The following is a 14298-nucleotide window of genomic DNA, read 5'->3' as shown; positions in this document are numbered from 1 at the left end:
AGTGGCATGATATACTTAAAGTGATGAAAGGGAAGAACCTACTACCAAAATTACTCTACCCGGCAAGGATCTCATTCAGACTCAATGGAGAAATCAAAAGCTTTACAGACAAGCAAAAGCTAAGAGAATTCAGCACCACCAAACCAGCTCTACAACAAATGCTAAAGGAACTTCTCTAAGTGGGAAACACAAGAAAAGGACCTACAAAAACAAACCCAAAACAATTAAGAAAATGGTCATAGGAACATACATATCGATAATTACCTTAAACGTGAATGGATTAAAGGCTCCAACCAAAAGATACAGGCTTGCTGAATGGATACAAAAACAAGACCCATATATATGCTGTCTACAAGAGATCCACTTCAGACCTAGGGACACATACAGACTGAAAGTGAGGGGATGGAAAAAGATATTCCATGCAAATGGAAATCAAAAGAAAGCTGGAGTAGCAATACTCATATCAGATAAAATAGACTTTAAAGTAAGGAATGTTACAAGAGACAAGGAAGGACACTACATAATGATCAAGGGGTCAACCCAAGAAGAAGATATTACAATTATAAATATATATGCACCCAACATAGGAGCACCTCAATACATAAGGCAACTGCTAACTGCTGTAAAAGAGGAAATCGACAGTAACACAATAATAGTGGGGGATTTTAACACCTCACTTACACCAATGGACAGATCATCCAAAATGAAAATAAATAAGGAAACAGAAGCTTTTAATGACACAATAGACCAGATAGATTTAATTGATATTTATAGGACATTCCATCCAAAAACAGCAGATTACACTTTCTTCTCAAGTGCACATGGAACATTCCCCAGGATAGATCACATCTTGGGTCACAAATCAAGCCTCAGTAAATTTAAGAAAATTGAAATCATATCAAGCATCTTTTCTGACCACAACACTATGAGATTAGAAATGAATTATAGGGGAAAAAAATGTAAAAAACACAAACACATGGAGGCTAAACACTATGTTACTAAATAACCAAGAGATCACTGAAGAAATCAAAGAGGAAATCCAAAAATACCTAGAGACAAATGACAATGAAAAAATGACAATCCAAAGCCTATGGGATGCAGAAAAAGCAGTTTAAGAGGGAAATTTATAGCTATACAAGCCTACCTCAAGAAACAAGAAAAATCTCAAATAAATAATCTAACCTTACACCTAAAGGAACTAGAGAAACAACAACAAACAAAACCCAAAGTTAGCAGAAGGAAGGAAATCATAAAGATCAGAGCAGAAATAAATGACATAGAAACAAAAAAAAAATAGCAAAGATCAATAAAACTAAAAGCTGGTTCTTTGAGAAGATAAACAAAATTGATAAACCATTAGCTAGACTCATCAAGAAAAAGAGGGAGAGGACTCAAATCAATAAAATTAGAAATGAAAAAGGAGAAGTTACCACAGACACCGCAGAAATACAAAGCATCCTAAGAGACTACTACAAGCAACTCTATGCCAATAAAATGGACAACCTGGAAGAAATGGACAAATTCTTAGAAAGGTATAACCTTCCAAGACTGAACCAGGAAGAAATAGAAAATATGAACAGACCAAGCACAAGTAATGAAATTGAAACTGTGATTAAAAATCTTCCAACAAACAAAAGTCCAGGACCAGATTGCTTCACAGGCGAATTCTATCAAACATTTAGAGAAGAGCTAACACCCATCCTTCTCAAACTTTTCCAAAAAATTACAGAGGAAGGAACACTCCCAAACTCATTCTATGAGGCCACCATCACCCTGATACCAAAACCAGACAAAGACACTACAAAAAAAGAAAATTACAGACCAATGTCACTGATGAATATAGATGCAAAAATCCTCAACAAAATACTAGCAAACAGAATCCAAGAACACATTAAAAGGATCATACACCATGATAAAGTGGGATTTATCCCAGGGATGCAAGGATTCTTCAATATACGCAAATCAATCAATGTGATACACCATATTAACAAATTGAAGAAGAAAAGCCATATGATCATCTCAATAGATGCAGAAAAAGCTTTTGACAAAATTCAACACCATTTACGATAAAAACTCTCCAGGAAGTGGGCATAGAGGGAACCTACCTCAACATAATAAAGGCCATATATGACAAACCCACAGCAAACATCATTCTCAATGGTGAAAAACTGAAAGCATTTCCTCTAAGATCAGGAACAAGACGAGGATGTCCACTCTCGCCGCTATTATTCAACATAGTTTTGGAAGTCCTAGCCATGGCAATCAGAGAAGAAAAAGAAATAAAAGGAATACAAATTGGAAAAGAAGAAGTAAAACTGTCACTGTTTGCAGATGACATGCTACTATACATAGAGAATCCTAAAGATGCCACCAGAAAACTACTAGAGCTAATCAATGAATTTGGTAAAGTTGCAGGATACAAAATTAATGCACAGAAGTCTCTTGCATTCCTATACTAATGATGAAAAATCTGAAAGAGAAATTAAGGATACACTCCCATTTACCATTGCAACAAAAAGAATAAAATACCTAGGAATAAACCTACCTAGGGAGACAAAAGACCTATATGCAGAAAACTATAAGACACTGATGAAAGAAATTAAAGATGATACCAACAGACGGAGAGATATACCATGTTCTTGGATTGGAAGAATCAATATTGTGAAAATGACTATACTACCCAAAACAATCTACAGATTCAATGCAATCCCTATCAAATTACCAATGGCATTTTTTTACAGAACTAGAACAAAAAATCTTAAAATTTGTATGGAGACACAAAAGACCCCGAATAGCCAAAGCAGTCTTGAGGGAAATAAACGGAACTGGAGGAATCAGACTCCCTGACGTCAGACTATACTACAAAGCTATAGTAATCAAGACAATATGGTACTGGCACAAAAACAGAAACATAGATCAATGGAACAAGATACAAAGCCCAGAGGTAAACCCACGCACCTATGGTCAAGTAATCTATGACAAAGGAGGCAAGGATATACAATGGAGAAAAGACAGTCTCTTCAGTAAGTGGTGCTGGGAAAACTGGACAGCTACATGTAAAAGAATGAAATTAGAACCCTCCCTACCTCCATACACAAAAACAAACTCAAAATGGATTAGAGACCTAAATGTAAGACCGGACACTATGAACCTCTTAGAGGAAAACATAGGAAGAACACTCTTTGACATAAATCACAGCAAGATCTTTTTTGATCCACCTCCTAGAGTAATGGAAATAAAAACAAAAATAAACAAATGGGACCTAAGGAAACTTCAAAGCTTTTGCCCAGCAAAGGAAACCATAAACAAGACGAAAAGACAACACTCAGAATGGGAGAAAATATTTGCAAACGAATCAATGGACAAAGGATTAATCTCCAAAATATATAAACAGCTCATGCAGCTCGATGTTAAAAAAACAAACAACTCAATCCAAAAATGGGCAGAAGACCTAAATAGACATTTCTCCAAAGAAGACATACAGATGGCCAAGAGGCACATGAAAAGCTGCTCAACATCACTAATTATTAGAGAAATGCAAGTCAAAACTACAATGAGGTATCAACTCACACCAGTTAGAATGGGCTTCATCAGAAAATCTACAAACAACCAATGCTGGAGAGGGTGTGGAGAAAAGGGAACCCTCTTGCACTGTTGGTGGGGATGTAAACTGATACAGCCACTATGGAGAACAGTATGGAGGTTCCTTAAAAAACTAAAAATAGAATTACCATATGATCCAGCAATCCCACTGCTGGGCATATACCCAGAGAAAACCACAATTCAAAAAGATACATGCACCCCAATGTTCATTGCAGCACTATTTACAATAGCCAGGTCATGGAAGCAACCTAAATGCCCATCGACAGACGAATGGATTAAGAAGATGTGGTAGATATATACAATGGAATATTACTCAGACATAAAGAGGAACGAAATTGGGTCATTTGTTGAGATGTGGATGGATCTAGAGACTGTCATACAGAGTGAAGTAAGTCAGAAAGAGAAAAACAAATATCGTATATTAACGCATATATGTGGAACCTAGAAAAATGGTACAGATAAACCGGTTTTCAGGGCAGAAATTGAGACACAGATGTAGAGAATAAACGTATGGACACCAAAGGGGTAAAACGGCAGGGGGTGTGGGTAGTGGTGTGATGAATTGGGCAATTGGGATTGACATGTATACACTGATGTGTATAAAATTGATGACTAATAAGAACCTGCTGTATAAAAAAGAAAAATAACAGAAGTCTATTTGAAAGACAGGAGATGACTCTCACGAAACATCAAGCAGAAAAATCGGACCACAGGAGTTTGCACCATATGATGCCATTTTTGCGATGAAAAATGACTACGTGGGTAGAAAAAAAGACTGTGAGATTACTGGCCAAAATGTTAAGGGTGGTAATCTCTGCATGAGGGCCTGGGTAGACTTTGACTTTCTTCTGTTTGTTTATTGGTACTTTCTGAGTTGCCATAATAAGTATGTGTTATAGACTTACATTGGAAGAAGTAAATGTTACTTTGCATGCTATTTTAACAATGGGGATGCTTTGGCTCTAAGCATGGGACTCAAGTGTCTTCCTGATGTTCCCACGTGCCCCTCCCTAGGGTCTGCTTGGCTGGCAAAAATTCCAGGAAATAAACAAACTGCAGCTTAAGGAGATCTGTTCAGGAACAAATGAGGAGGAGAGCCAAATTCTTCATCCAGTCCCTCAACCAGCTGTGTCTTTGAAAGAATAAAGATGCAAAGTTTTCAGAAAGGAAGGCTGTGGGGATCTGGGGAGAGAAAATTGAGCAGAGAGGCAGTATGGAGTGTGGGGGGCTTGCTGACACAGGCTGGAGGGGGACTGGGGTTTTCCTTCTCAGTCAAAGGTACACCCTAAATTATAATATTGTTCTTTGGTATGGACAATGGATATTTTCTCCATCTTAAGTCGGGTGCAGATAAAAGCATCTTTAGACAAGTTGGCTCTCTTAATTGACACATAATTTAAAATCGAAGTGAGAACAGTATGTTTGAAGCCTACTACTGAATCCTGATGCTGTCACTGCTGACTTTGGAGTGAGCAACAGCTCTGTTCTCATGAAAGGGCAGCAGAGCCGCTGACAATGGCCATCCCAGTAAGTTTCAGGAACTGACCTGCCTTGGCCTGTGCTGGCATAGCCACTGTGAGTAGCCTGCCTCTGGCCAGACATGGCTGAATTTCTTCCTGCTACTCCCGGGAGCGCAAAATGTGCCATGAGAACATATGATGAAGGAGATCTACCTGGTGTAATTAATTTCTAGTTCCTAGTTTGTTATTTTTTTTATATTGGGTCTTGGTCTCCTCAAGAAGGATACTTTTGGGGTAATTCATCTACTCATCCATCCACCCATCTACCTATTCATCTGTCCCTCATCCATCACCTATTCATCTAGCCATTCATCCATCCATTTATCCATTCATCCATCCTTCCACTCATCCACCCATCCACTCACCTTCCCACCCATCCAAATATTTATGGAGCATTTACTATGTGTCAGGTGTTATCCAAAATGGTTGCTGCCCCAAGAAGCCCAAAGTACAGAAGGAACAAAAGATAAGTAAGTTGCTAATCATCACAGAGCAGGGTACTCTCATTCATTATGTGGAATTTAAATAGGTGCAACCCCTGTGCAGGGCAGCATGGCAACATTAACACTGCAGATTCCCCCTGACCCAGCAATTCCACTTGTAGAAAGTTAACCTGCGGCTACTCATCCATGTACAAAATGACTCGTGTACTAGATTATTCATTTCAGCATTATTTGTAGTAATGAAAGTTTCCAAAGTTTCATCACCCAAATGACCAAGAGTAGGAGACCGATTAGACAAACGACAGTATATCTATATAAGAATTTATCACGTAGCTCTTTACTTACTGATACGGAAAGATTACTAAGATTCATTGTTAGGTTAAAGAATACATAACAGTGTGCATATTAATATTTTGCCACATGTACTGAAAGAGAAAATAACATGTGTGTGTATAGCATTTGCCTGCAGGCTGTTTCAATGCACACAGAGGCTCTTTCTAGAGAATTAACACCTTGAGGTGACCCTCAACCAATAAGGGATTGGCTTTGGATAAATACCGCAGGTCCCTCACCCCTCGGTGGAGACAACTGAGAAACCTGGTCTACACTGCCTTCCAGAAGTCCCAGAGGGACTTAATTACCCATAGTGGTAACCTGCTTATTCACATACACTTGGATTTCCTCCCCTCTCTGTCTCACTTCCTCACTCTTTCATCATGCTGCCTAGGATAATCTCCCAAACAAACTGCTTACGCCAAAATATTTACCTTGAGGTCTGCTTTTGAGGAAACCCAAACTAAGACAATGTAATTGCTTACATAGAGGTTGAAAGTGGAACCACTGGGAGCCTCTGGGGAGGGGAACTGGGAGACTGAGGGCAGGAGTGTCAAAGGGAATTTTCATCATAGAACTTTTGATATGTCTTTAAATGTCTAATGTAATGCATTACCTATTGAAAAGTAATTTGCCAATGACATCAACTGATAAATGATACAATTAGGGAAGCACAAAGGACTCTGGGAGCACAGATAGGCCATGTAGAAAAACCCAAACTCAGCCAGTGAACATAAACAGTGAGCCATCGGCTCTGGAACCTGGCTACGCAGGCACAAATCCTGGCTCCACCACTTGCATGTTGTGTGACAGGCCGAGTTTCTTGAACTCTGTGCCTCGGTTTCCTTGTCTGTGCAAACTGAGATGATAATCATGGTACTTATTTCATAGGGTTGTTGTGAGGGTTAAGCACATTAAGGTTATGTGCCTTAGTCCTTTTGGGCTGCTATAACCAGTGTACCACAGACTGGAAGGCTTATAAACAGCAGAAATGTATTTCTCACGGTTCTGGAGTCTGGAAGTCTGAGATCTGGGTACCAGCACGGTTGGGTGAGGGTCCTCTTCCGGGTCGCAGACTTCTCTCTGTGTCCTCACATGGCAGAAGGGGCTATGGAGCTCTCTAGGATCTCTTTTATAAGTGGACTAATTCTATTCACCCTTATGACCTGATCACTTCCCCAAGGCCCCACCTCCTAAAACCATCACCTTTGGGGTTTAAGATTTCAACATATAGAGTCTGAGGGGACACAAACATTCAGACCATAGCAATGTGTAAAGCACTAGTATAGCTCGCTGACAGTGCTCCCTATGTGTTAGCTGTTTGTTGCATTCAGCTGTGTTGTTCGATCTTGGCCAAATCCATATTCCTCCCTGGGAAATTTTCATATTAGGTATTCTTCTCCCAGCAGCCACTCAAATTTCTTCATTCTGCACATTTTCTACTTCCAGGAGGAGAAAGCAAAGATCCCTTTGGAAACTTCTGGATGGGTTTGCACCATCATCAGAGCTGCATCGTGGTTGGGGAGAGCCTCACAGATCCATCAAGGACAGTAAAAGTTCCAGGAACCAACCAGAAGCCAAGGTAAGTTGAGGAGAAGAACCCACATTTGGGCCCAAAATTTTACCAGGCAGCAGTTTTGAAAAGAAGCTAAGGATGTGCAGTGGAGAGAGAAATGCAATTGGCTTTGCTTTATGTCTTCTTACAGTTTTTATGTCTGCGTTGGAATTAGCTTCCTTTTTGCCTCTCTCTCACTTGAAGAGAACTAAACTCTGATAGTTAAGCTCAGAGTGAGCTGGACGGTCCACTATGTCACATAAGTACATTTCCAATTCTTGGTTCTGTTATTTAAAACAGTGCGATTATTGTACTCAGTAATATATTTCTTTGCTTGCCGGTGCCTCCTAGACCCTAAAGCAGAAAAAAATGCTTTAATAAACATTTGCATATTGCTTCCTTGAAGCTGGGAGACTAATCTTGGGGATTGTAGAGTGGCTGGGGTTCGGGATGTTTTAATGAATTATTACCTAATGTTTCTTTTCTTGTGACACATATGTGATTAGTATATGTCTGCTCACTGATTAACTTTATTTCCTAATTAAGTTTAGAATCAGCTGTCTTATGGTTATAGAAATAATTGTTTGATTAACGTGTGGGAATTTACATTTTCATTATGCTCCCGAATAACTTCTGTCCCAATTAGACGCAACACCCCATGCCGATCTGGGGCGCCGGAATTGCAATTTTCACCCATTAAGGAATAACAGTTATATTGATTGGTGATAATTGGGTGCAGATAGTAAATACACATTAGCAAAATTTAAATTATATCCAACTGGTTCTTTCAATTTGCTTCTAGAGTAACAAAGTTATAGAGATGGCCACCCATGGTTTGGACAGAGTACGACCTCACACAATGGTCGATGCTCTTTTTGATCAGTAAGTTCCATGAAATTTCAAGAAGAGCTATAGAAATCAGCCATTGTCTGGTATTTGATATCTGAGCTTGCAAGTATCTCCTTGAAGTTCTCTCTAGGCACCTCACCTGCCTCACCCTAGTCCCCCCCGTTTCTCTGTCAAGAACACCCAATGGCTCCCCATTGTCTGCCATTCTAGGTTTAAACATGCTGGCTGGTGCCCCAGGATGTTCGAAATACAGTTCCTTCCTATCCATCCATTTATGGTGGGCTTTCTGATGTGAACAGAGACCCACTCAAGGTATCTCAGGAAACAAGCAGGATTCACTCTAAGGACATGTGTGGAAGCAGACCCAGGAAGCCCATGGAGGTAGGTAACTCAGGGCATTTCCACCTGTCTCCTTTTCTCTCTCTGTCTGGCTGTCTTTCTCTTTGTCTCTGCCTCTCCATCTCTACCTTCATCTCCAGTGTGCATCTCTCTCTCCTCCTTTACACACTTCTATTCAAGTCTCCTATCTCACCACCAACCAGTTTCCCACCCTCCTCGTTTTCCCCTCTCCCTCACAAGCAGCCTGCGCAGCCTTGGTTTTGCTCTGTTTCTGACTCAACTCCACCTTCAGCCCATCACCTTCAGCCCCTCACCATCGCCTTCAATCATCTATTTCTCTCATTTCCAAATCCTGAGGGAAGAATGTGGCCTTCGGACTTTGCCATGTGTCATGCACCTTCCACTCTCGCATTATTTGCCATTGACCTACCAGTGGGCTAAATTTTACTTAATACATTAAACAACAACAAAAATATTCTTTGTGAATTTTAATATTATGTATCATAAAGGAAACTTTTAATGAGTACCATAAATGGGGAGCGAGCATTTTCCTGATATACATTAAAATAAAAGCATAACAATTAAAAAAAATTTAAAGTCATATATCGCCACCAGTTGTATATACATCCTATCCCTCTAGAAGCACTAGTCTAGCTCCTCATTCCTTTGAAGCTGCCACCACAGATGTTATTTGCCAGCAGCCTCAGGATTGGTAACCCTTAAGTCATGTGCCCATCTCTGTCCAATCAGCTGTGACTAGGGTGAGGGCGTGGTCATGTGATCTAGAACAAAGTCCTGTGGGTACCAGACTTCCCTCAAGAGACCCAGTAGGCTGACTAAGCGATAAGTGACCCTCAAGGTACTTCTCATGGTTAGGTTTCAAGCCAAATGCTCTACACACAAGATAACAGTTTGTCTTCACAGCAACTCCATGTGGAGGGCATTAGTAGCCCCGTTTCTCTGTCCTTCAAAACCTAGCAGAGAGGAATAAACCCTTAAGTGTCCAAGGAAAGCTCGACTCCAGGCCCTGGCAAGATGCAGCTCTGTTTGGGACCATTCACAGACAGTTCCATCGAGAGCTGCATCTCTTTGCCCTGGAAGCCAAATTCAGCTCCAATGGCCTCTGAAAATGGAACTCCTCCTCCCCAAATTCCTGAAAGGTGGAACTGCAGTCAGCCAGGCCATTAGCCGACTGTCAGCGAGGCTTTTTGCTGAGCCCAGAGGAAAACCTTTTGGGCAGTGATGAAAATGGTAGGAGAACTGCCTCATGCAGAGAGAGGCCTCCATTCCTGATTGCTGATGATCACGCCGTCAGATTGTAGCAGACCGGGGTGCTGCAGAGAGGTGAGGCAGGAGGATGGCTCTGGCTGCAGAACTTGCTGTGTTCCCTCCATCTGCAGCTGGGCTGACCTCAGTGCAGCTCTCTGTCCATTGCATTTAATCCACCCCCACTCTGAGTGATACACTGAGGGCATTTCTTACCCACCTCTTGCTTCTCCCCACCTCAGCACAGTACCCAAATTTTTTTAAAGAGTGATGCTTTGTGAAAGGAGCTGAAAATACAGCACATTGTCTGCTTCAGAGGGAAGAACTGTAGCTAGGATGTGGGCTGCCGGTGCCCTGAAACAGTGCCTGATGTGTGCTAGGTCCTCCGTTATGATTTGCAAATGGATGGATGAGACAGAGTGGAAGGTGTGGCTGGACTGAGCAGAGTAGGAGTCCAAAAGGGAACAAGAGCCACACTGAGTATCTTTTCTGATGGGATCAAAAATATCGGCTTCCCCTGAAGGAAACTGGAATCGTTTTTAGTTCCCGCAGAATTCTCTCTTGGAGACTTGGCCAAGAAATTTATTGTGTAACGTAGTTTTCTAAGAGGAAGAAACTCCTGCCTTCCTAAGTGTAGCTCACAGTGGTCCCCAGGCCACACTCCCCAAGGGGGCAGGTGCTTGGCCCTGCCCAGTGTGGAGTGCAGGTTAGGGGGACAGGTTTTGAAGTCAGACTGCCTAGGCTTGACATGAGCTGACTGTGTGAGCCTGGACCACATGGTCAGTGTAGACAGAGTATTGGAGATGGAGCAGTGGAGGGGTAGGAAAGAATGTTCGATCCTGGCTTGAGTCTAGGCTTAGATCAATGCAGGTGAGGCTGGTGGGCAATTTCCTTACCTGTTAGAAATTACAGGATTGGAGTGAGTGGCAGATCTTAAGAGCAGCACAGTCCAATAGAAATATTTTACAAGCCACAACTGTAACCTTAAATTTTCTCGTAGCCATATTAAAAATGAGAAAGAGAGAGAGAAGAAGAAGAAGAAATAGGTGAGATTAATTTCAATAATATATGTAACTCAATATATCAAAAGCATTATATATTCAATATGTAATCAACATAAAAGATTATTAGTGTAATATTTTACGTTCTTCCTTTTCTACTGAGTCTTCAAAATCGGGTGTGCATTTTACATCTTACAGCACATCTCAGTTTGGACTGGCTACATTTCAAGTATCATTAGTCACATGTGGCCAGAGGCCACTGTACTGGGCAGCACAACTGCAGGGCTTCTCAGATCTTGTATTTAGATTGTGGGATTTTAAGGTGGACTGTGCTTTTATTGCAGCAAGAGGGATAGAGGTCAAACACGGGAGAGATTCGTGTGTGTGGAGGGGTGCAGACTGGGGCGCTGAGGGAGGCTGTGGAATCACTAAGCCACTGGATTCCGACAGAGCTGGGTTCAAATCCTGGTTCTGCCACTTACTGGCTGAGAGTCCTTGGGCAAGCCACTTTATCCTTCTAAGCCTGAATTTCCTCATGTGTAAGTTAGTTATGACGTTAGGGGAGTCATGCAGATTAAATAAGATAATATATGTAAAGCACTTAGCTCAGTACATGGCATAGTTTACATACTTAATTATGACAGATATTATTATTCCATTGCGGCAAAATTAAAACCAAAATCACATGCATTGGAGAAAAATGGGGGGTTTTCCCCTTTTTCTCTCTGTAGGGCAAGAGTTGTCTAAAGGTTCTAGCCTTTAGAAAAGAATGGAAAATTTGTGGTACTAGACCCTTATTCCCCATTATATGTCGTGACAGACATCACTAATCAATCATAGCTTCTGGCCATCTGAGTCCTGATTAAACCTCAGGAGCCTTCTCAACACAGACAGTTGCTACCCATCAATCTCGACCAGCAAGCAGATGAAATGTATGTGCCCTCCCTGCCTTAGCTCATTAGCATTGTGTGATAGAAGGCAGATGTCAGAGCCCCAGGAGGCATTACTAAAAAATGACCAAAAACAGGGGAGAGAGAGAAAGAATGAGAGCATGAGAAGAGGTTAGCAGGGACTTAAAGTGACCGGTCAGAGATGGGACTTTTTCCTGTCTGAGTGTTTCTTCTGTCTTGGAGTCAGGGTATCTGAGCCTAAACATTGTTCCTCTCTGAATCCTGCATTGGCTGGAGCCTTGGGTACCAGAAGTCTCTCTGGAGTGCCTTCCAGGGCCATGCCTCTGAGCTGGGGTCGAACCCTGGCTATTTCATCCAGGGAAGCGAGTTCAGTTAGAATTCCAAGGGCCCAATTTATCTTGTGCTGAGCTGCCAGCTGGTAATGAATGGCCGGCTGTTTCACCAACAGCCCTGCTTCCCAATCGTCACTCTTGCTAGCCCCTCGGGCACCGAGGGTCTCTCTCACACGGGAGTGTGCTAGATCCAGCCCACCCATCCCCCGCCGATGGAGGGAACATCTCCCTGCACCAGCCCCGGGGCTTCTCTCACAAAGATGAGAGAATGAGAGCCAAGTTGACACTCCTTCCCCCAGGAGACGATGCAGCAGAACCAAGAGGAGGTTTAAGACAAATGCAAAGAAAACAGGTCTATCCATCTTTCCTTCCTTTCTTTATTCATTCAACAAATATTTGCAGGGGCCCAGAGCAGTTTCTTAGGACCTGGAGAGGAGATTGTAAAGATGCATCAGGCCTGGTTTCTGCCCTCAGAGTGTACAGGACACAGGGGAGGCTATGGCAAGTCTGTCAATAACTCGATAAATGTAATGACACCTAAGGGAGGTCACATCACGTCACTGCTGGAAATCCTACAAAGCCTTCTTGAGGTCTTTGAATAAAATTCTATCTCCTGACCTTGGCTTATAAGGCCGGATATATTGGGCCCCGCCTACCTCTTGGACCTCACCTTGACCTGCTGCCCTGTGCCTGTTGCCTACTCTGTTCCAGCTACAATGGCCAAAAGGTCCCGAGTCCCTCCACAGTTCCTGCTCCAGGGCCTTTGCACAGCCATTCCTCCTGCCTGCAGTGCCCGCCCCTGACCTCCTCTTTGTTGGCTTCTTCTTTCCATTCAAGTCTCAGCCCTATGGCCCCTGCCCAGAGCAGCCCTCTCTGACCCCCACTGACAGCTGCATATAGGCAAGTGATGCCAAACTAGTCTCTCTGTTTCCAGAGTCCATGTTTTGCTTGTTCTTGGTAGTGTTTCTTTTATTCACTATTTGGAACCTGGCTTGCTGACTTTGCTACTTGCCAGCTGTGTGACCTTAAGCAAGTCACTACAGCTCTCTGAGCTGCAGTTTCATCATCTGCAAAATGGGGCTAATAATACTACCTAACTTAGAGACTTACTGTAAGGATGAAATGAGACAGTACAGGCAAAGAGCACAATGCTCGGCACATGGAAAGGACTCAGTAAATATTAGCTACTCTTATTAGTCTGTCTGTGGAGCTAATTGGGAACGAATATGACTCTTGTTCACAGAGTGGGGAGTGCTCAGCTGGCCTGTCTTGTTAGTCTCTTTGTCAACCACCCTGCAACTGGAATTTTTCTCTTCTGCCCTTCAAATGCATCTAATCTGAGGATTCCCTCCAGCCTCCTGCTGGCTGCAAAAATCCAACAGGAATCTGCTTCTGCAGGGGCTGGCTTCCCATCTGGCTCTAATCACCCACCTGCCACCCACAGCATGAGCACCTCACAAATTAGGGACATCAGAGGCAACCACTTCAGGCAGTGCACAGGCAGCAGGATGCCAAGTGGTGGCAGAACCACTTGCTGAAGCTGAAATTAACAAGCTTCTTGGGTTGAATGTTTTAATTAAAAAAATGCTAGAGAATTATTTCCTTAATTCAGAGACTTCTTCTTAGTAATCACTTTCCCCTGCTTTGCCCTGAGACTATCTACAGCTCATTTAATGGATGGTCTCAGCAGCCTGAGTTGCATAGGACCAGTAGCTGGAATTTCAGGTTGTCAGATGGGGTGGGTGCTCTTCAAGACTCCATTCTGGGGTCCCAGACCTCTTCATGCTGCGTGTTTCCTTTGGCCCACTGAATTAGGTGAATGGCTTAGTTGACTCCAGCTGCCATTACAGAATACCTTAGACTGGTGGCTGAAACAACAGAAATTTGTTTCCTCACAGTTCTGGAGGCTGGAAGTCCAAGATCAAAGTGCTGGTAAGTCTTTTCTTTTCTGAGGTCTCCCCCCTTGACTTGCGGATGGACATCTTCTGGCGGGGTCCTTACATGGTCATGCCTTGGTCTGTGTTGTCTCTGTCCTAACCTGTTCTTATAAGGACACCAGTCATATTGGATTAGGGCCCACCCTAGTGACCTCATGTTTTGCCTTAATCGCCTCTTTAAAGGCCTTATCTCCAGAAATTCCCTGGCG

This window comes from Balaenoptera musculus, chromosome 14 (genome assembly GCF_009873245.2).
Source record: "Balaenoptera musculus isolate JJ_BM4_2016_0621 chromosome 14, mBalMus1.pri.v3, whole genome shotgun sequence".
Classification (NCBI taxonomy): Eukaryota; Metazoa; Chordata; class Mammalia; order Artiodactyla; family Balaenopteridae; genus Balaenoptera; species Balaenoptera musculus.
This window is presented reverse-complemented; position numbering follows the sequence as displayed.